Raw genomic sequence first — 22,700 nt, 5'->3', positions numbered from 1 at the left:
AAGTTCAAGCTGCCTTGAGCTGTCCCGTCCGTGGCCCCTCCCTACCTGCTTCCCTCTGGTAGCTCAGTCACTTGGGAACAGGTGGGGCAGGGGTTTGAGCCAGGCCCGCTCCCGTGTTTACCTGGCACACAGGCTGACAACGGCAAAAATAATACGCTATTTTGTGACCCGGGAAATGACATGGAAGGCCAGGGTGGAGTCCGTGAGTCCCGTTCTATTGGGACAACAGCCCGCTTTGCTCATGTGCTGCTGGTGGCTTTTTTTGGGCGGGTGATGCCGACAAAGCCGGTGATAGTAAGTCTCTGGCTCTTTAACAGGAAGGTTTGCGGACCCCTGATCTAAAGCTTCCTCACTGTCTTAACTTCAGTATCATCTTCTAGGCTTTCCCCGGCCGAGGAAACTGGCCTGCGACGTTGAGGTCACATGGAGAGGGACACCCCGCCTTCTGGACTGACTCCCTGTTCTCGCCGGGCTGGCGGATGCTCACAGTTACAACTTGCTGTTGTAGAATACGGCAGGAGCCGGGTGATTAAGGCAGCAGGCTGTTGGCAGGCTTTGGGCATGACCTCTTGACCTCTTAGGAGATGCCCAGGCTCTGACCCTTCCTGCCCAGGGCTGCATGGCTGCTGTAGTGCCCGCTCTGCATTGCTATACAGCGTTCACAGCTTTTGCAGCACTTATGAGCCATCTTGTTTCCCTCTTTGCTCTGGCTGTTAGGAAGCTCTGTGCCAACTTTGTAGCCTGCATTCTGGCCTAGTCTATGTTTCACCTGACTTTAGATTAGTTTGTCCTCATTTTTTCTCCCCGCTCTGACCTCGCTTTCTGGTTTTGTCTCATCACATGCATTCCTGAAAGGTGTCTCAGCCCTTGAGGCACCACCTGGATCGTCAGGCAAGAGTCAGGGGAAAGGAAACACATTGCTGGATGCCTCTCTGCTGTTCCCCCAGAGAGTCTGGGCAGTGGGTGCGTGGTCTGGGGAGGCATCTAGGAGGACAGCAGGCCTGGTCAGACTTGGAGTTGAACTTGAGCCTGAGTCCCTGATTCTCTGTCCGTATCCACCGGGGACTGTTCACGGAGCCTGTGTGCTGAGCTCCCTGGTAATGTGGGGTGATGAATAGCCCATCACCGTGATGTGATGAGCCAGAGGGAGCTGGGGGGCCATTTGGGTGACGGGTACCTCTTCTTCCTCTTAACCAAGGCTCTCAAAACCCACAGAGCCTGCCCCGGGCAGCTGGACCTGGCGTCTCCTTGCCATGGCTGACGATGTCCCAAAAGGCCCTAAGACCCAGCCCGTCCCAGTCGGACCAGGACTTCCCTCCCCCAGGCCCCCAGCTTGGGCTTCTCCCAGGAGTGCTGGGCATGGCTGGTGACTGGGTCTGGCCTGTCCCTGTACACAGCTGTGGGTGGGGTGTGTCAGGGAAGCGATGTGGACCCCACCGGTCCTGCCATGCTCCCGTCACTCGGCACCAAATCCAGACCCTTCTCCCTTTGGAGGCCTGTGTGCCCAGGCCCTGCCCATCTCTCACTGCCCTGTGGCTGGCTCCCCCTCCAATGACTGGACTAGTGGGGGAGTGGGGGTCCTGCCAGGCACTTGGAGGGCTGGGGGAGGGTTTTCCTTTGCTGCCCAGGGGACCTCTTTGGGCTGTTCTCCTTCAGAAGTCCCTGAGGCCAGGCCCCAGGTGCCCCGCAGGGAGGGGGTGCCTCAGAGGCCCCCACTTGTCCTCACGCTGAACTCTGGTGCCCGCCCCAGGTGGTGTCTGTGTGGCCATGGCAACCGCCTGGCACTGGCCTGCTCGTTAGGCTAACGAGGTGAGCCTGCTGCTGGCAGGGTAGGGGGCCGGGGACGCGCTGCCACAGGCTCCCTGGGCCTCTCTGCTGGGCCAGGAGTGCCGTGGGGCTGGAGGGGGTGTTCCGGGGCCCTGCGGCAGTCAGGGGTCCCCTCCAGAGTTCTGGGGTCTTGGGCTAGGTCCACAGGGTGGGTTTGGTGGCTCCTGCGTAACTCCTTTGACCACTTGAACCAGGGGGAGGCTAGAAGGGGGAGGGGAGGAGTAGGGGAGAAGTTGGGGAGGAGGAGGCGCTCCAGTGGAGAGGTGGGATACACCCACTTTTACCTGCCCCCTCCCGCAAATGTTTTTAACCATTTTACTTTTCCTCCTGCCTCTGCTACCTGTATCCAGGCCAAGGGGACTGGGTGATATAGCGTCCCCCAACTCCCAATTTGTGTTTCTCCCAGAACCAGAGAAAGAAACAGGGTTAATGGCCCTGTGGTTAGTCATGCTGCTGTCTTCCTGGGTCCTTGTAGGAGCAGGAGTGAAGTGGGAGGCAGGGGTGGAAACTGCACCTGGCGGGATGCCGGGCCCCAGGAGGGTGGGGTGCGCTCACTGCCTCACAGCCTCCAGAAGGAGCAGCTTTCCCGACACCTTGATTTCGGACTTGTGTCCTCTAGTCTGGAAGTGAATCCAGCCTGCCAGTGCTCCCTGGGCTTTCGGAGTAGCCTCCCTGCCGGTCACCTGGCCATGTGCCCCCCTCCTCCATGGCAGTGAGAGGGGTTCCTCTGTCACCTGAGTGGGGTCCCGCCTGCTGCTCCGAAATGCAGAGGTGCTTCTACCTCGGGTCCTTTGCACTGGCTTTGCTGAAGCCCTCTTTTCCCTCTGATGATGTCCCTGCGGCCGGCCCTCTCCCGCCTGCTTCACTGTTCTCAGTATGTGGCCCTGTAGATAGGCGGCGGCCTTGCCCGCTAACCTGCCCATCGTCTGAGCCCCGCTAGTGTGCATGTTCCTCAAGGGCAGGGCCATGTCTGGTCTCTGCTGCATTGGGTCCTAGCACAGCAGTGGGGACGCGCAGTAGGTGCCCAGTAGATGTGTCCACCGTCAGGCTGCGGCTGGACAGCGCCTGGCTGGGGGCCCGAGTCACCTGTCTCTCCCCGTATCTGACACCTTGCCCTTGCCCGTGACCCTCCAGCTCCCTGCGGACTCTCCTTGTCGCTGAGCCTTCTGCCGTGACAGTTCCCCGCAGCGCAGCTGTCTCAGGCAGGTCTTTCTTCCTGTCTCCCTTTCCCCTGACGGGCCCTGGCGGCCAGGGGTGGGCTGGGTCACTGTGTGACTAGCCCTGGGCGCCTCTGTCCACTTCACTCCGTCGGCTCAGCCTGCCTGCTTGGGGTGCCCTGGGGGACCCCTTGCAGGCTCTGGGCTGTGTCCAGTGCTGCTGTGCAGGAAGCTGACCCCGCTGTCTGGGCTTTAAATAGCAGCCGCAGCGGCAGGCAGGAAGCCACATCTGTGGACCTGGCTGCAGCGCTCCCAGATCCAAGCTGCTCCCGGTGGGAGCGCCAGAGCGGAAGCGTGTGCGCCTCAGGGGCTGCTCTGCAGTTTTGCTGTGTGACCTTTGGGCTCTTGTTGCCCTCTCTGTTTCCCTGGACCCCTGGCCATGTGTCTGGGCCACCTCTGCAGTAAGGTGTGGCGCGGGGTAGGGTGTTTTCTCTGTCTTTGGGAGGGGGTGGGTGGTTTTTGTCTGGGAGGAGGGGAGGTGAATGGGCAGGAGGCATGGAGGGAACCTGGGGGAGCTTCTCCGTCTAGGGTTAGGAGGAGTGTGGGGGCACACGATGAGTTTGTGGAGGGCCTGGTACTGGGAGACAGGCTGTGGGGTGGGTACCCAGCATTTGAGACCCGCCTCGACTGGTGGGTATCTGATTTCTGCATAGCCCCTCTAGGCCTTGGCATGCTCCTCCCAGATCTTTGGGCAGAACGGAGACATGAAAGGACTTTGAAACAAGGATGACAGTCCCTGGTGCCAGGTGTCAGTCTTCTTCCGTATTGTGGGGGTGAATGGGCTGATGTCATCATGGTCTTAGGGCAAAGCTTACCTGGCCCTTTTCTGGACTGTCAGGTCCCTGGGGACCCTGGCTGCTGGACAGGGGTCAGTGAGTCTTGGGGGAGGGTGCTGACCTACATTTGGGACGCTCCCAGTGGCTTTGTTGCTGGGCCCTTGGGTGCCTCCATGGGCCTGATCCTGATCGGCCTGCCCCCCACTCTTGGCAGGATCTTCCCGTCATCAGAGTCGTGTGCCTTGTGTTACCTGCAGCGCTCTTGGCCCAGACACACCTGCATGTGGAGCTCCAGGTGTCCCCAGGGTGATGTCCCTGATGGGCCTCCTGGAGTGCAGGAGGGTGAGTGGACAATGAGGGTGATGGGGACTGGTCCCCCAAAATAAAAAGTCGCCCAAGAACATTGGCTATCTGTTATCGTGTCAGAAAGGGAAGTCCCTCAAGGTAGGGCAGGGGGCTGCAACTTATCCAGGGTCCCTCAGAGACCACTCGGCCCCTGCTGGCAGTGTGGGGTCCTGCTCTGAGGGAGTAGAGAGTTGGGCCTGCTGGAGGCCAGAGAGGGGGAGCAGTGTGATTCCCAGAGGCGTGGGTATGGTGTTTCACGGCGTGGTGTTCAGGTGCAGATGGCATTGGGGTGCAGATCAGTTGGGCTGGGAGAGTTATGCCGGCCAATCTGGCAGAATGATCTCCAGATTCTCTAGGACAGGGCTGCTCACTGTTCTGCCCTTGAGGATGGAGGAAGAGGCCAGGGGCTGAGGAATGCAGGTGACTGCTCAAAAGTGGAAGAAGCATGGAGTCACTCTCCCTAGCACCCCTGCCACACCTGCCTAGATCCACTGCAGACCCCCCAGGAGAAGACTGTAAGCTGCCGCTGTTCAGGCCACTCATTATAGCAGGAAGCCCTCACAGACACCGCGTGTCCCCTAGAGCTGGCCGCCAGGGTGGACCCGGCCACGCCCTTGAGACATTGGTGTCCCTGCTGTCTGCCATGACTGCAGTCAGGTGACTGACCGGTATCTTTTCCCCGACGTCGGTGGTGGGTGAGGGACATAGTGAACACAGTGGCTGCAAAGTGAGGGTGTGCTGGAGGGAAAGAGAAAACACCTAGAACCAGAATAAAGGCTGTTGGAGACTTTGGAGAGTGTGTGGGGAAGGGTGGTGCAAGGTAGAGGTGTTGGAGGATTGTTTTTCTTAATTCTCTCAAGTTCAGTAGACACACCTGGCTCTAGAAAATGTCCCCAGACAGCCCCCACTGTGACATGGGTCATGGATGACTGTCCTGGGTGGGGTCTCCCGGGCATGGCCCTGTTCCCGGGCACAGCCCTGTTCCCGGGCAGGTGTTCAGGTTCTGGAGCAGCCGGCCGTTGCTGCTGCTTCCCTCCGGCCTGAAGGCCTCTGGGCCTGCGTCCAGAAACCTGAAGCCTGCAATTAAATGAAAGCTGATCTTTAGGTGGGAAGCTCTTCTCTCCTGCCTAGGAGACTCCAGAGACCAGGCCCTGGGGACGCCTCTGGTGGGTGACAGAGTGCTGCCTGGGGGCTGAGGCCGCGGGGGGGGGGGGGGGGGGGGGTGTGGCCAGGAGGCTAGTCTCGGGGAGGCCGGCTCAGGGGGCTGCTGTTTATTAAAACAGTACAGGTCATGGCTTGCAGATCACCCAGCTCTGCTCCCTGGGGCTGCTGCTTTTTAATTGGCCTTTCCATGGGTCCTGGCCTTGCTGTGGACCACAGGTTTCCAGATGGGGGAGCCCCCTGGCCATAACCTTTTGTGTACTGCTCTGGGCCGGAGCCGGTCAGATGAACCCCAGCTTCGGAGGTCAGTAGTGTTGGGTCGAGTAGCAACAGCTTTTTATGTAACTCCACCTCGTGATTTCCCCTCCAAGATCCTGACGGCAGAGTACAGGGGCTGAAAGTGGGGTGCATCCCCCACGGTCTCTGCCTGGCTGTGTGCATCGGGAGCCCATGCTGTTGTGGCTCCGTGCCTCAGTTTCCCTGTATGTAAAGTGGGGACTGAAATAGCACCTCTCGGGTTTGTTTTGGGTCTGGAAGGGCAGTCAACCAAGCATTTAGAACCATGTACCAGTAACTACTGATTGGGTTAAAGCGCAGCACTGAGAGAGAAGCTAAAGCCACTTCAGCATGAGTTCGATCCCCGCCCCGGAGGTGACCCACATGGCGCCGCAGACCTCTCCTGACCCCCTGCCCCGCTGCTCCCCTCAGCTGTGTACTTTGTCAGTCTGCCTGTTCTGCTCCCCACTCTGTCTCTGGTGAATCCTCTCACCACCCCTGCACCTCTGGCCTGTACCCCAGGTTTGTATGCATAAATAAATAAAATCTTTAAAAGAAAAATAAAATGATGGCTTTCCCACGTGCTGATCTTCAGTGAGATCTGGGCAGTGACTTTTAACTTCCGCGTAGACAGTTTCGTCCAGAGATCTGTGGATGTGAGTGGTGCTGGGGTGATGATGAGCTGGGGTGGTAGAACCCCAGGCCTGCGTGTGTGCTGTGAGGCTGGCAGGTGCTGTCTGGGGCTTCAGGGGTGGGCCCTGTGCATGTTGTCGGGTCTCCCCCAACACAAGCCCAGGGGTGGGGCATGTGGTTTGACAGCAGCCTCAGGAGAAAGATTCTTTTGGTTTTTAGAAGCAGAACAAATGTGTTCTCTATAAATGGGGAGATGAAGAAACCAGAGCCCACACATAAAAATACATGACCACATTCCCACCCTGAGAGAGAGCTGTCGGAGTCTGGGTGTCTGTGGGTTTTGATGAAAGGACTCTGACCTCTGCCACCCAGGAAATGACGTGGGAGAGGGCCAGACAATGTCGTTTCTGCAGCCCCCACTGCAGGCCTGGGAGTCGGAGTCCTCAGGGACGGGCTGGCGTTGGTGCCTCTGGGCGAGCTGATCCCTGGGGCCTGGTTTGAGGGCGGCTTCTGCTCTGCAGCAGCTTTGGGACCTGCGGCACCAAACTCTCCCTTTGGAGAGTAGTTTGTCTCCCTGCAGGGGTGTTCAGCTCTGCACACAGTAGGCGCTCACTGGACGCTTGAGTGAGTGCAGCATCTGGGCACACTGACACTGCCCTGGAAAACCTTGCCTTTGCTGCCAGCTGGGCTCGGTAACCCTGTCTTTGGGCTGGCCACTGTTGGCTGTATCAGCATCTCTGGTCTCCCGTGAGAGCCAGCAGCCTCCCCTTCCCCCCATGTGACCATCAGAAATTACTCCAGGCACCTCCCAGGCCCCTGTTTACATGGTGGAATCTCTGATGGGGGCTGTCTGGAGGGCAGCGGAGAGGGAGTTTTCTTTGCCACCTGTGCCAAGTATGTGCAGGTTAAATGAGTTCACTGGGTACCTACTATGTGCTGGGAGCTGTCCTTGGTGCTGGGCTGCAGGGACTCGCCCTTCTCCCCAGGCACAGTGGGGCCGCAAGTGCCCATGTACCCCTGGCTTGGTGTTAGATATGGTGGTGACTTAAGGCCAGTTCCTGCTCAGTTTTCCCCCTGTGAAATGGGCCCACAAGTGTCCTGAGGGTTTCAGGAACTCTCTGCCATGTTGGTGGGTGGTTTCTTTTCCCACCTCAGTTTCTCCACTTGGAGAGTGGGGTTTCGGTAGAACTTACCTTCTGGGTTGCTTTGGGTATCATTTAAATCCCTTCTCGGGGGTTGGGGGTGGTGGCACACAGTAGGTGCTTTGTGATGGTGAGAGGATGATGCATATGCCAATGTTCACGCCCTGTCCTCTGGGTCAGCACAGGAAGGTGTGTGTGTCCGGTTGGGGGTCTTGGACACAGGCCCTCAGATACGTTCCCCTCCAGGTCCCAGAGGAACTGGCACAGGGAGATCCCTAAGGCGATTAAGTAGGCTCATTTGATCCTGCACCTGAATTTGAGCTGTTGGCTTATCTCCTAGAGATGAAAGTCATGAGGGCGCAGAGCCACCTGGCCCGGCAGGGAGGGCGGGATTTCACCCCTCATCCCCTGCCCCTCAGGGGCCCATGTTGGGGTGTTGCCCACCTGCTTCCAGCAGGCCCCAGCGTGGGGACCCAGTGCTGCGTGCCTTCCGTGCGGGCTGGCTCACACTGCGTTCACTGGATCCTCTTGGTCTTGAAGGCTCGTGTTACAGGCAGGCAGCTGGAGCCCAGAAGGCTCCAGCACCCCGACTTACCCAGGCCACACAGCCACCCCAGTCACCACTGGCTGGATTCCTAGCACATCCTTGGAAAATCCTCTTTACTCTGGGCCTCAAGTTCCCCCTTAATACCGTCTTGACTTTACACAAAATTTACAACAACAATAACAAACCCTGCATGCTGCCTCTGCTGTAGTATAAGGGGGTGCAGGGGAGCTGCGAGGCCTCCCACTCAGCCTGAGTCACTGCAGGTCCCAGAGGAGCCGAGCCGAGCCGAGCCGAGCAGCTCGATGGTGGAGATGTAGGAGATGCGGGAATGTGACGTTGACATCAACAGGAAGCTGGTGTTTCGAGAGGTTCTTTCAGTGATCCAGCATTGGAAAATTGTGTGGGGAGGTGACTTCCATGGTGTGGCACTGACCCACCAGCGCCAGGTGGCCCCAAACACCCCAGCATGTTTCTGAGATGTTTCGAGGCAGAGACAGGGCACGGAGACCACCCGTAGCCCCTGCCTGTCCTAAAGAGCAATCATAGCAGCAGCGTTGTGGGGTGAACCACTGCAGCAATAGTAATAGGTGCTGTGGGGGAGGGTCCTGCTCTCGAGGCCCTCTCCACTTTCATGAAACAGGCAGTAATGAGACATTGCCACCTGACTGCCCCACATGGGGCCAAGATCACGTGTCTCCCACCCCTGGCCTTTGCACACACTGTTCCCCCATCTGGAATGCTGTTCCCTAGGGACCTGCGTAGCTGACGCTGCTGCCGTCAGGGCTCAGCTCAGATGTCATCCCCAGATGACCTCCCCTACGTAGCTCCCTGGCACTGGCCCAGCCCTGTCTGCTGGTTGGCATCAGGCGCTTCCACTGATGGCCCTCGCTGTTGTGCGCATTGTTACCCCTAGGCTAGCTGTCTTGCCCACTGCTGGGTCCCTGGTGTGTGGGACAGTGTGGTACCATTGGCGCCTATGGCTGAATGAGGTCCTTGGCAGTGAGGTGGGGCTGGCCTGAGCCAGGTCTCCACTGTCCTGACCTGGAGTAGAGGGGGCGAGGGGGCGGGTGCCGGACACTTAGCCCTCTGATGGTGCCCACCCTCTGGAACCAGCCAGATCAGAGGACCCGCCCAGGATCGGGCTGTGCCACCAATTGGTTTCCTGTCTGCAGGGGGGGTGGGTAACTGGCCCATGTTGCCCTAAGGGCCCACTTAGGACCCAGTGTCTGCAGACACTTCTGTTGGCTCCAGCTGGGGGTGGTGGGCAGCCGAGGGTTGCTCTGATGATGTGCAGGATAGGCTACATGCCGCGCAATGGGTAAGTAGCTTCTGAGGCAGCACAGCCCCCACAGTGAAGAATGGTCCCACCCCAAGTGTAAGCTGTGTGAGAGGCTGGCGTTGGCCTTAGGGACTTGGCATCTTGTGTCCAGGGCCAGAGGGAAGAGGAGGGTTGGGAATGTGGAGCGCAGGTGAGCAGGACCCACCTAGAAGATGGGCCAGGATAGGGGAGGTCTGAAGGGAGAGGCATCAGCTCTGGGGCGCCCCAGGCCCACTTTCTCCTGCTCATTACTGTTTTCTCCAGCAGCTTTTGGAGATTTCACGTCTGTGTGTATTTATATACTTTGTCATGTTGCATTTCTGTGTTAACAGTGCAGAACTTTTCTAATTAAAAAATAATGCGAGTAGCCTATTCATTTAGTGGAATACTATGCAGCCATAAAGGAGTGAAATGCTGCTCACGTTATAGTGAGGCTGCACCTCCAAAACACAGTGCTGAGGGAAGAAACCAGACCTGCAATATCACCTGTGAGTCTACTTACGGGAACTGTCTCGCACAGGTAAATCCAGAGACAGAAAGCAGATTTGAGGTTGTCAGAGGCTGGGGGTGTGGGACAGTCCCTTCCTGGCAAGGGGCTGGCTTCCTTTCCTGTTGGGGTGATGGACATGCTTGGGGACTAGTGAAGTGGGGGCTGGAAGTATTCACTTTACATGGTGAATCTTAGGTCATGTGTATTTCACCTGAATGAAAAGACAATTTGGGAACTGAAAAGAGCATCTCGTGTATACTAGCTGCTTTGCACACATTTGCTCACTGAGTGGCTCGTCAGCCCTGCAAAAGTTTCCATTCTCAGGTGAGGAAGTTGCTCAGATGGGAAGCAGCCGGTGGGGCCTGGGGTCACGCAGCTAGAAAGAGGGGGGCCCAGACTTGAAGCTGCTCTCAGCCTCAATCCTGAGGTCACCAGAGGTGAAGCCAGCCAGAGGTGAAGCCACAGCCTGTGGAAGCCTGTGCTGGGGGCTGGGGGCCTCCATCCTGCCCATCCTTCAGCCATGAACACCCCTGCTGTGGCTGCCAGGGAGGGGGGACCCTGAGGGACCCTGGGGTGTAGGGACTCAGAGCGTGACCAGGAGTGTGTTTCCCATCCCCCTCCCCAGAAACAGGAATTTTCCAACACAGGCCGTGCTGTGAATCAGCGTGGTTCACTCAGGGGAGCATGGGGGGCCGCCTGGGCCATTTTCAGTTTCCGCTGAGTTTCAAGCTATGACTCAGTGCCGCCTGCCCAGAGACTGCTGCGTCTGCCCAGCCAGCTCGTGCTCCCAGGGGACATGCATGCAACCCCTTGGAGGCCCCCCGCTGGCTGTTCCGCCTCTGTGTGAGTGTGTGTATTTGTGTGTGTGTGTTGGGGGGGGCATTGGTAACTCTTGCATCACACAGTGACTGCGGGAGGGGCCACATGTCCTGGGAGACGCAATGTGGGATTTGGTGTGGACACAGTGCTGAAAAATGATGGTGGAGACTCGCCTTGGGGACTGGTGCCCTTTTCTGCAGAGTCTGGTGCCCTTTTCTGCAGGGTCTGAGGTGGGAAATCTGGGGGCAGGGTTGGGTGTTTCTGGGCTCCGTGACAACCATCTCCCCAGCTGGGTGGCTGAAAGCTGTCCTGGAACAGCCTGGTGGGTCTGTCTCCCATCAGGTCTTGTCTCGGAGATTGGACAGGGCTGGGTTCAGGGCGAAGTCCCTTTGCCCTCCAGTGGGGCCTGACTACTGACATCTGAGTGGGGTTGGACTCGGGTGCCCAGGGAGGTGGGCCAGTAAACCCGAATGATGAGCTTAAACTGAGCACCTGCCATGTGCTGGGCCGTATATTTCTCCCCAGAGTAACACTGACACCATCCTCATCAGATGTGGGCAAACTCTCTGGCCTCTCCTGCACCCTGGCAGCAGGGGGTGGGGGGTTCTCAAAGAGGGTCCTTGCAATCTGGATAAAGGGAAGTTGTAAGAACGAAACCGGTTAACAAGCATAAAGGGCTTAGCTCAGTTTCTGGTACAGGGAAACCTGGAGGGCGCATGCCAGGGCCTATGGCCGTCGGGGTGGGCTGACAGGTGGATGGACAGATGGCCTCTCTGCGCCGTGTGGCTGTCTCTGGCCTCCGCAGGCCTGCCCGGCATGTCTGCACTGCCCGCCTGCCACGGCCTGGATCTGGCCGGGAGCCAGGCTGCCGACCTGCCGGCGGAGCCCTCACCACCCCCCTTCCTCCAGAGCGGTCGATATCCGCTCCTTCCTGGCGCCTAATTGCTCTGTCTCTGCAGATGGCCCCACACCCCAGCCAGGAGCTGGGTGGGAGGTTTCTGAGAAACACATTTTGGGGTGTAGGGGTTGGCGTGGCCCAGAGTGGGCGCCAGGTTCTAGTTACTACGTCCCCCCCCCCACCAGCTGTGATCACGGGCAGCTGCTGAGCCATGGGGTAAAGGACAGTGCCCCCTCGCTGCCCGGCACAGTGAGTCTGGCGCAGAGGTGTCACTCTTGCTGGTTCCTGGGCCCCTGCAGTACACCTGCGCCCTCCCAGTTATCCCCGCGGGCCTCTCTTGGCAGCCCAGACAGATGGACTTGAGAGCAAGACTCCTCACTTCTCCCATCCACCTTGTGTTCCCCCTGGTTAGAGTTTGGGCCCCCTCGAGCGTGACTGTATCCTCTAACACGACGGCTGTATCAGCCTGTGCAGGGGAGATGTGCCCCCGTGTGGGCCTGGCCTCCCCTTCCCCTCTGGGTCCTCCCAGGCTCTGTCTGCCTCCAGCCCTGGCTTTGCTGCCCTGGCTGCCCCAGCCCCACATGGCCTCCGGCCTCCGCTGCCTGCCAGAGGGAATTGGAGCCTGGTGAACTCTCTGTGATCACCTCCCGCAGCTTAAAGAAGAGGCCGCCTCAGCTGTCACTGGAGAAGGAAAATAAAATATTCCCATGGCTTCTCACTGGAAGGGCCCTGGAGCTGCCTGCCTTCCCCTGCTGCGTACTCCCCAGTATATGGCCTGGGAGGCTCCCTGCTCACCTGGTGTGGAGGTGTGTCCAGCAGGGTGTCTCGTGGCCTTGTGCCTGAAGCCTAGGTCCAGCTGCAGGAATGGCTCCCAAGGTCGCACCTGTCTGCCCCTTAAGGCTGGAGCCGGCATCTTGGGATCCCCAGTGTCTGGTTTACAGCTTCTGCGGAGCCTGTTGTCCCCTGTGGGTACCTGGGTATCTTGGCTGAGCCCAGAGTGCACCCCTGGCTGTGGTGGCCATGTGGAGGCCCTGAACAGTGGGTGTCACAGTGGACCCAGGGCCCCAGGTGATGGCTAAGACTTTCCTGTGCCCCTGGAGAGGGCTGGCGCCAGGAAGGCGGGGCTGCAGGTCTTGAGCTGGGGGAGATGGCCCGGAGCCTAGGGGCCTGGCGGGGGGCCTGGACCTAGCCTGCCCCGGGTTTCCCTGAGCAGGAAACCCTGAGCGGGCAGCTGCTGGCAGGGATATTGTGGTACTGGCCTCTGCCCTCCTGGGGAGGGATGCACGCAGACCCCGCCTGTCAGAGACTGCCTAGGTACGTGGAGCCCAAGTCCACCCCCCTGGGGAGGTAGGAACAGGTGGCCTGTGCCCCAGGGGAGGTTTGGCTGCAGTGCGCCCTGGCCCCACTACAGTGCAGGGGTTAAGTGCACGCGCTGAGCAGGTGGGCTCCTGGGGTTCCCTCCCAGTCCAGCAAGTGCCTCCTTGAGCCTCAGTTTCCTCATCAGGCCTGAGACCTGGCTGGCACCAAGCAGCCAGAGCTCATCTCTGACCACTGTTGGCTACAGGCAGGTTGGAAGTCGTTGAGTTGGCAGGAATGAGGGCTACCTGGAGGTGGGGTATGATGGGCTTATAAGTGTGGGTGGGACTTCTGTGGGGATGAGAGTGCATGGGGCTGCTAGAATGGGTGTGGGGTGGGATTGGATGAAAGGCAGCAGGCGGGTCCGGACCTCCTTCACTGCCTGCTGTGGTTCTTACCCTGCTGTGCCTGGGTCCTGTGATGCACCTACTGTGTGCTGAGCACTGGCTATGATGAGCTGGAAGGGCCCACTGTGCCAGGCTCCCTCACCTCAGACCTTGTAATGTTGGCTTGCTGGGTGCTGGGCTGTGCTCTTTATCCAGCCTTCCCTGCTCTGAACCTCGACTTTGCTTCTGTCCCACTGTGCTTTTGGCCAGAATCTGTTGGGGTGGCCAGGTGGAGCTTTTGGGTGGGGTGGCAGTGAGGGCCAGGGTATGCCTGGATTGTCAGGCAAGGCTTTTCATGGGGGTTGAGGGAAAGGGCATGGTAGGTCTGGGCTTGGAAGGATGTGTAGGAGTTCTGGAGAGACAACGTGCTGTCACCTGCTCACAGACAAGTTGTGGGCACAGACCTGTCTGACTTGGGCCTCCATTTGCTTGGCTGTGAAATGAGTTTGATGGATAGGATTTGCTGGGGTCCCTGGGAGGATGGTGGAGGGTCTAATTCCATCCTTTTTTTGATGTGCTTCCAGTTGAGACTCAGGATTGGCCCTCCATGCTTTAGTCTCCCTGTTTCCCCAATTCTCTTGGAACTTTGGTGGGGATATGTGTGGTGTGTTGACTGCTGAGTATCCACACTGCTGGGTGCTGTTCTGAGCCATGTTCTATGTTCATTTAACTGTCACCCACCCCCCGCTGGGGGCACCACTGCCACCGACCGCAACAGGCATGAGATGAGTAGCCCAGCCGGGCTCTGATCCCTGCTGCCCCTCATCTGCAGGCACTGTGGGTGCTCTGTCTATACCCCATCTCCTTCTCACCAGTGCATTCGTGCCTCCCTGTGGCTGTGTGCCTGGAGGCCTGGAGGTGCTGGACTGGGGGCTGGGAGGCTGACTCCAGCTGGTGCCGAGGTAGGGGTGGGGCCTGGGGGAGGGGGACTGGCGCTTTTATTAGCCTGCCTGGGGAGCCAGTGGAGGCACAGGCCTGGCCTTGGCAGGCCTCGAGGGCCAGCAGGGTCAGGGCGCCCTGGTCTGGGGTGACCTGTGGGAAAGGCCGGAGGGACTGGAGATGGCCTCTCAGAGCTTGCCTTCTTGGCTTCTGACCCTAGGAGAGATTTGCAAGCAGGCGGGGTTCCGAGCAGGGCCTGGGGCAGAGGTCACTGCCTCCGTGGGGCCCTCAGGGATTGTCCTCACTGGCATTGCCTCACACTGATCCTAGCATGGCCTTGCCCAGGAAATGGAACCAACCCCTGCTCCCTCTGCCACCCCTTGCCAGCTGCTTGCAGTTCAGCTGGTTCCGCCTCCAGGCCTTTGCCTCTGCTGGGCCTTCTTCCCAGAGCGCCTTTCTCCCTTGCTCTGCAGGCCTGCTGCTCCTTGCCCTTGGGCCCTGGGCTCCAGTGCCACCTCCTGGGGAGACCCTGCTTGACCTCCTTGACCCCACCTCATGCCGTTCATTGCCTGCTACGGTAACTTGGGGATCAGCTGGCTAACTTACTGAGGCGCTGTGGGGTGTTGCGTGTGGGTGTAGTCCCAGGACCTGGTCCTGTATAGAGGCCTGGATGGGCTGTTGCTGCTGAGGGCCTGAGCCCTGCTGCTTCCCCCAGGGCTGTGCGGCCCTGCTGGTGGCTGCCAGGGCCTCACCCTTTATCTGTTCATGGGGAGCTGGGTTGTCTGGCTTCTGTCTGGCTTTATGCATAAAGCCCTGAATGCTCATGCTGGCATCTTCTGCTCACTGTCCGGTGTCAATCGCCGGGAGCAGATTGCCTGCACATGGACGCAGGGTGAGGGCGTGGGCGTCCCGCCTGTGGGGAGCCTGCGATGTCTACTAACGAGGCCCGTGTCTTTTCCTGCAGGTCGCCTCCCCAGTCTTGGACGACGCGAGGTGCTGGCGGCCATCTCTGGTAGGTCCACAGACGTTGGTCTCCTCTCTGATTTGTGGGGACTCGGGTTGCTGGGAATGGTGTAGGAAGTGGGTTAGGAGCTGCCGGGGCAGTAGGATTCCACCTGGGGGTGCGGTGGAAGACTTGGCTCCAGACTAACTGATCACCTCCTGGAGTGGGGGGAGGGGGTCCAGAGACGTGGTGAGCCCCAGCCCCTCCGTGCCCACGGTCACAGGTGCTGTGTCCTAGGCGTGTGGCTCAGCCGCCAGTTGTCAGCGCTTAGCAGGCAGTGAGCACATGTCCAGCCGCCCCCCTCTACCACTTCCTGTCCGGGCTGCTCTTCCCTGGTCAGGCAGGGAGGAGTGTCAGCCAGCCTAGTTTCCTCCAGAGGGCCAGAGAAGCTGCTCACTGAGGCCCTCCTCACCCTCACTCCATGTAGGTTGGGACCTGCGTTTTCCCTTCTTTGGGGTGGTCCCCAGCCTCTGTTGTCAACTACCCACCCTCCTGGGCTAGCTGGTATAAGGTGGCAATCCCTGGAGGGTCACACATGCAGCCCCATTTTGCAGCGTAGTAAACTGAGGCTGAGAGATGTGAGAGGGCCAGCCCTGGGAGGCCTTAGATGGGCACTCTGGGTCAGGGGTCCTTTGTGTGGCCAGGCCTCCTGAGAACCTGGGTGAGGAGGATCCCAGGGAACCCAGATACCTGTGCCTCAGTTTCCTCATTTGCCAAGCTGGCATACTGCATGGTGGTTGAGGTCCATGGCACATGGCAGGCGTTCAGCACTGCATTGGTTCACCGTTGTCCGTGTTCTGGTGCCGTTGAGAGGGCTGGGGTAGGAGAAAGCAGTGTCTGTCCACCTGGGTGAGGAGGGTGTTTTGCCATTTGATGGGAAGAACTCTGGGAAGGAGAAGGGGCTCGGGGGTTGTGGGTGATGGCTGTCAGGGTAGGCTCCCCGAGAAGGTGGCACTTGGGCAGGTATCTTCCAGGGGCGGGGAGCATGCAGGTGTCCCAAGCAGTGGAAAGAGCTCATGCAAAGGCCCTGAGGCTGCAGACCTGACCGCTTGTTCTGCTGGGTCTGTGGGGATCGCTTGGGGCGAGTACTCCAGAGGCCTCTCCTTTGCTCTTGAGCTCTGGGGCCCTGAGGAGGAAGGAGGGAAGAGCAGCACTGCAGGTTCCTGCCTTCCTGAATGGGGGCTCCCTGGCAGCCAGCAGCCCATTTTGACCCGGAGATGGAGGGCCATGGGAACGTGGGTGGCAGTCTCTGCAAGGTGATCTGCCCAGCTGGGCTTCCTTCTGGCCTTGGTGCCTTTGAAGTTGAAAGGAAAGCGGCCCTGTTTGGGTGTCTCCCTTCACCGCCCCCTCTGCCTCTCTGTCCTCCATCAATCCACATCGTGGGCCTAATGGGGAGGCTTCCTCCGTGGCTGAGTTATCTGCTCGTCATGCCAGTGGCCCACCCGAGGACGATAAAAGGGCTTTTTGTCTGCGAGCACTTAGCTTCCTCCTCTGGGGCGATCCATCATGTCTGAGGGAGGAGGGAGGCAGACAGACGGGGGAGAGGCAGAGGGGCCCCTCCCCTGCCCAGTGTGCCCAGTGCTCCCAGGGGCCTCCTGGCGGGCCCCTTGCGGCTCCTGAGCACCAAAACAAGGCCTTCCCAGGGGTGGGTGGGGGACCGGCAGGGGGGCTGCTGGGACAGGGGTGCCTAAGACCCCTCCCCAAAGACAGAGATGCTGGCATGGACACTAGCTGCACGGCTGCTGGCTGGGGACTGGGGGGCCTTTCTGAGACCCTCCTGCCCGGGAGGTCTGGTGGGGCTGGAGGTGGGGGTTTGGGGAGGACCAGGCATTTCTGAGAAAGACGAACAATAAGAGGGGGCGTAGGCAGGTCACAGGGCCAGATCCCCAGGGCAGTCAGCACTGACCTCGCTGAGGCCCCTGCTGAGCGCGGAGGGCTTCTCTTTGACCATCAGCACCCCCACCAGGTGGACACTCACCGTCCTGTGCATGTGGAAACCGAGGCACAGGGTGGCTGTGTGACTTGTGAGCCGGGGCCCTGCTCCAGAGTCCAGCGCTGTGAAGTCCTTGGGGGGAGCTGCTTTGGGTGGGGGTTTGGCTCTGCGGTGGGAGTGGCGTCCTAGGAGGGGCACTGCCTGGTATAGGTCAGGAAAAAGGCTCGGATGTGTGTGGCAAGACTGGGCAGCCAGGCTTTCTGCATCTGGGGAGCTGTCAGGACCAACTGCCGGTGGAGGTGGGGGGGTGGGTGGGGAGGTCAAGAGACTGGCTGGCAGAACCCCACCTCCCTGCGCTCTCGTTGGCCTGCTGTGGGCAGGGGCCTTGCTGGCTGCGCCCTGCGTGCCAGGGTCCTGGGCCTCCGGTGGCTGGAGGAGGTAGGTGAAGGTGGCTTCCCATGGTTTTGCAGCTCAGGATGCTCAGCCCCTGGCATGCTACCCCTCTCCCTTCCCCTCCCTTCCCTTCTCCTCTTCCCTCCTCCTCCTTCCCCTCCCCTTCCCACAACCCCCCTCCTTGTCCCCACAGGCCACCCTCAAATGACAGCAATTAATGGTGCCTCTGATGGCGGGCTGGGAGGACGAGGCTGACAGCTGAGCGTGTCTGCCTGTGGCTGGCCCTGTAATCGGGCCCGGGGGACGCCCTCCGCGCTCCAGGGCCGTCTGCCTGCCGCGCCATCACTCACAGCTCGCAGGAGCCGCCTGGGGCTGGCGCATGACCGGCAGAGTCTGCCCCCTGGTCTCCAGCTCCTTCTCTCTTGTCCTTTTATTATGATCTCTTCTCTTTCATAAACGGACAGGCCGGGGGAGGGGGTGTGACCCTTGTCCTGGCCTGGTGAGTGTGTGCGTGCTGGCCAGAGACACCCTTCTCCACCAGGATATGTTCTCGGGGGGCTCAGCTCCAGTCCCGAGAAGGCCCCCCAGCTCTGCTTGCTTGCCTTGGGGCTCTGCCCTCCCTACAGGGCCCCATCTTTTTGTCTCAGCCCCCTGGGGGAGTGCAGCTGAGTTGCTGTCCTGTCTTGGACAGCAGGCTTCAGTTAAGTGCCTTGGGAGCTCACGGCCTTTGTGGTGGGGAGCTGGTGTGTCTCCAGGACAGGAAGCCTCATCAGACCCACTGGGTCTGGTGCTTACTGTTCATCACTTTGAGGCAGCAGTATGAGGCCCCTGCTGTATGCCCAGGGCCTGCAGCTGGTACTTTTGCTGAGGCTCATTTTACTCTACCGAAACTCTCCGAGCAGGGCGCGGGTATAGCTGCACCTCCGTGGCTGGCGATGGGCAGATAGGTGAAGTGACTTGACCGAACAGTCCAGCAAGGAAGGGACCCATCTGGGATCCTCCCGACCCGCCTTGTCCAGGGCCCATAGTCAGAGGCTCTGGCTGGGGAGGGTGGCTCAGGAGCTGGCATACCTGACTGGAGCGGGGACGGAGCCTCTACCTGTCCCTCGAGTTCCTGGCACGAATACGGACACTCAAATAAAATCAGCCCCATTGTGGTGTCACGAGCCCGTAGTAAGAGTATCCCATTCAGGGGTGCAGTTTCAGGTGCTTTGATAATGGGGAAGGTTCATGTCGCAGCGGCCACATCCAAGCAATGTTTCTGTCACCCCCAAAGAGCTGTCTCCCGCTGACTCCTGACTGCAGTCGTGGAGATTCTGAAACCATCTGGAGTCCGTGATGCAGCGGCCTTAAGGTGTGTGCCCGTGTCTGGCCCCTTTGTCCCCGCGGCAGGGTCTGGAGCCCTCTCTGTGTCCTGCTGATCCACCATTGTGGTAGGCGCTGTGTTCTCTGTTGGGCTGTCCTGGCTGCTGGGCTCAGCCGGGGGTCTTTCTTACACTTTTCTTGCCTTATTTCATGGGCTGAGGCCACTTGGCTGGCTGGGCAGAGGCCTGTGGGCTTTTGAGGGCAGCTAGTGCGGGGTCCTTCACCCCTCTTTACAGACAAGCAGACAGGTTGGGAGAGGTGGGAGGACTTAGCCTAAGTCCTTCCTGGGGCGTTGAGGCGCTTTCTCCTCTAACTCTTCCTTGAGGCTGGGTTTCCTGTGGCTGGTGGGCTGCCTCCTCTCCAGGGCTTCCCCTCTGCAGGGCTTCCCCAGTGCAGGGGTGCCTTTCTCCAGGGCCTCCTTGGGTGAAGCCTCGAGGAGTGTCTCTGCCTTCTGGTCGAGCCCTGTCCCTGGTTGGGACCCTGTCCTCCCTGGCCAAGTCTTGGGAGCTGTTTTGGGGCCAGGCCCGACTGTGACATATGGAAGCCGGGGAATGGGGAGGGGGACAGGAGGGATGCCGCCTTCTTCTCTTCCTTCCCTCTTGCCCGAGGGGTGTTAGCTAAGATGACTTTTCGGGGAAGGAGGCCCGTAAATTAAATAAGCAATCCCGTAAATAAATAAGTAATGAAGTTAGTGGGGTGCCTAATTACATCAAATTCATAATTATGGATGGATGCCTGCCCGATAATTGTACTTGTTTTTAATCTTCTGCTCCGACGTGTGTGTCTTTTATCTGATGGTAATCGCTGCTCCCCCCCAGCTGGAGGAGGGTAGGCTCTGCCTTTTAGGGTGCAGTGAATCTGGGTAGTGAGGGGGCCCTGGCCTCAGGATCCAGGTCATCTCTGTCTGTCCTGTGGTGAGCTTTATAACCCGGCAGAGTCAAGGCCAGCTGGGAGCAGGGAGAGGGATAACGGGGCTCCTGTTAGTGAGTGTGTTGCTCTTGATACGATAGAGTAGCTTTAACCTTCCCAGCCCCTGGGGAAGCAGGGCTTATTATCATCCCCACTTTACAGATGAAGCGACTGAGAAACAGAGAGGGTAGTTGACTCACCTGAGGTCACACAGCTCCTGAGCCCATAGCCCAGGCTGTCTGCCCAGAGGGTGCTCCTGCCTCTCCTCTCTGTCAAGGAGTGATGAAGACAGCCTGTTTGCGGTCGGGCACAGCCCTCGGAGGCAGATGCTGATGGAGCATGGCTCTTGGGCTGTGAATGGCTCAGGAGTCCGTGCTGCCTCTCCGATTGCTGGGACTGCAGGCAGGGCCCAGGACAGAGCGGTCAGCTATGTCTGACTTGAAGACCGAGCAACCCCTCTGCTGAAACTAACCTGCCTCTCTGTGCGTGTGGCCTTGACTGGCTGGCTTTTAAGTGCCCCACCTCTTTCCTGAGGGGAAACTGAGGCCCAGGGAGGAAGTGGCTGAGTGGGCGGCTGGGCCACCTCAAAAGTGTGGAGGGGTGCCTCTCCTGGAATGAAGGGGCTGGCCCCCTACAGGCTGGCCTTGCTGGCTTGAATGTCCCCAGCCTGCTTGACAGGGGAACTTCTGGGTGGAAAGAGGAGACCCCTGGGTCTCTTCTCATTTTGAGGACAGAAAGGATGAAGGTAGTTGGGGGCTGTGCAAGTGGACCTCAGACCCCTGGCCAGAGGCCATGTTACTTCAGGGTTGGGGGCAGTGGGGTCTGAGCCCTTGAGATGTCTGAGCAGTTACCAGGAACCCTCTCCCTCTGCAGACGCTCTCTCTGGGTGTGCACCTGCAGCCAGATGGGGCCTGCCTTTCTAGGGCCCCATAGGGGCTGTGCTCTGGGCACAAGCAGGGCATGCCTTTTAGATCCATGGGTTTGGGGGCTCTCCCGTGCTTGCCTCACTGTCCCTTGTGACAGATAGGGGAGTTGAGGACAAGTTCACGTGTGGAGGTTGGAGCAATTTCAGGAAGCCATCTGGAAGAGCTGGACTAGCAGGGACTCATGAGGAGGCTGCCTTATAGGGATCAGTGTGTCAAGGGCTTCAGACAGGGCCCAGAGGATGCACTGTATTTATTGCCAAAACAACATTTCTCCATCATTTCCGTGGCTTACTGCTTGGTGAGGGTTAGCCGCCTCAGCCTCATCAACATCAACTATCACATCTAGTGACTCCTGAGCATTTGCTTTAGGTCACCTGTGTTCTAAATGCCCTCAAGGGCTCCTGGGACAGCCCCTCGGGGGAGGGGCTGTATTCCTTGGCAAGAGGGACTCTGGGGGACAGAGCAGTTCTGTGCTGTCTAGGGTCACGCAGCTGCCTAGCTGGGGTTTGAACCCAGGCATCTCGACTCCATGGCACTGCTCTTAGTGGCAGGGGTTGTGCAGGTGCTGCCTGCAGCCCTTCCTGAACCCCGAGCCAGACTGCACCTCTTGGCAGCCCATCTAGCCCCTGCCACGTGAGCCCCTCAGGCATGCAGCAGTTGCTCTGGGCTTTGGAGACCTGGCAGGGCAGGAGGGGTCTGTTGCTGCCTCTCTGCAGCTGGCCTAGGGCCCCTGAGGCCTCCTGGGGGGGAGGGGGAGGAACAGCAAACAAGATGCCAGGGCCTTGCCCTGTGGCTGATGGGAGATAGGCAAAAAGCAAACATGGCATTTCAAGTGGGGAAATGCTGCCTAGAATCACACACGGTGGGGAAAGGAGGGGCTACTCTGGTGGGGTGGGTCTCGTGAGGCACAGGGAGCAAGAGTGGTCTGTGAGGAGGTGGCCATTGAACTGGGATCTGGACCAGGAGAAGGAACTGGATATGCAAGGAAGAAGGATGAACTTTCTAGTGGGGCGGGGGCAGTGTGTGCAAAGGCCCTGAGGTAGTAGTGTGTTGGGACTACTGAAGCTTGCCCAGCTGGAGCAGAGGATGAGCATAGGGTCTGAGGCTTTTTGTTTGTTTATTTATTTTTCAATAATATAATAGTTTATGTCATTTTGTGCCTTTTTCCAGTAATTCCTGTGGGCTTCCCATCTCCAATTACCCTGCGCCATCACCATAATCTAGTGCACTTCCTTCCCCTCCCCCCATTTTTGATCCCATTGCCCACTCCACCCCCATAAAATGTCTCTGGTATATAGTTGTTCGTTATTGTTATTTTCTCTCCTGGTCCTTTATATGAGTGAAGCCATCTGGTATTTTTCTTTTTCTTTCTGACTTATTTCACTAAGCATGATCCCTTCTAGCTCCATCCATGTTGCTGCAAAAGGCATGTGTTTATCTTTTTTGGTTGCTGAGTAATATTCCATCGCATGTATGTACCATGTCTTTTTAATCCAATCATCTACTTTTGGGCATTTGGGTCTGAGGCTGTTTTATAGGCCTTGGGCGTTGAACCTTTTCTCTCAGTGACTGCAGAAGTCAAGTTTAATCGTTTTTGCGTTTCTCTTTTGGCTAGCCTGTTAATTATATTTTGTATTTATTGGGCACATGGAATGTTCTTGACTTTTGTGGGCTGCTGGGATCACAGTGATGGAGAAGTGGGGGAATGTCATGCCTTGAGGAGTTTGGTGTCAGTCAGACAAGTGCCACTGCTGGTGGCGAGGATCATCAGGACAGAGTTCAAGCTGTCGCTGGAGAGTCACAAGGTCTGTGGCCAGGGCAGGCTTTCTTGGATGGTGTTGCCGAGGCGAGTCCTGTGGGTAATGCGTTAGGACTCTGAGTGGTGGTGGAGAAAATGTGTAGGCTGGCTTGAGGCCATAGGAGAAATCGGTATGTGCTCATAAAGGAAAAGCCCAGGGTAGGGCAAGTTCAGGCACGGCTGGATCCAGGAACTCCAGCATGCCTCGGGGGGCTGCCTGTTCGAATTCTGCTTCCTTGTGCCTGGCCCTTGTTCTCAAGCAGGTTCTTGTTCCCAGCCCAGCTAACCAAAGGAAGGAAGTCC

The 22,700-nt window shown here is 58.7% G+C and overlaps 1 protein-coding gene across 1 annotated transcript in view; it reads left to right on the top strand.

The window, feature by feature from the left end:
- Positions 1-22,700, top strand: part of NCOR2 (nuclear receptor corepressor 2) — a 170,433-nt gene that overhangs the window by 5,997 nt on the left and 141,736 nt on the right. Inside the window, exon 2 of the mRNA XM_012730934.1 lies at positions 15,035-15,082. The gene's annotated coding sequence lies outside the window, so the exon portion shown is untranslated. The remainder of the gene's footprint in view (positions 1-15,034; positions 15,083-22,700) is intronic.

This window comes from Condylura cristata, unplaced genomic scaffold (genome assembly GCF_000260355.1).
Source record: "Condylura cristata isolate star-nosed mole 26May11 unplaced genomic scaffold, ConCri1.0 scaffold00029, whole genome shotgun sequence".
NCBI lineage: Eukaryota > Metazoa > Chordata > Mammalia > Eulipotyphla > Talpidae > Condylura > Condylura cristata.
This window is presented reverse-complemented; position numbering and strand designations above follow the sequence as displayed.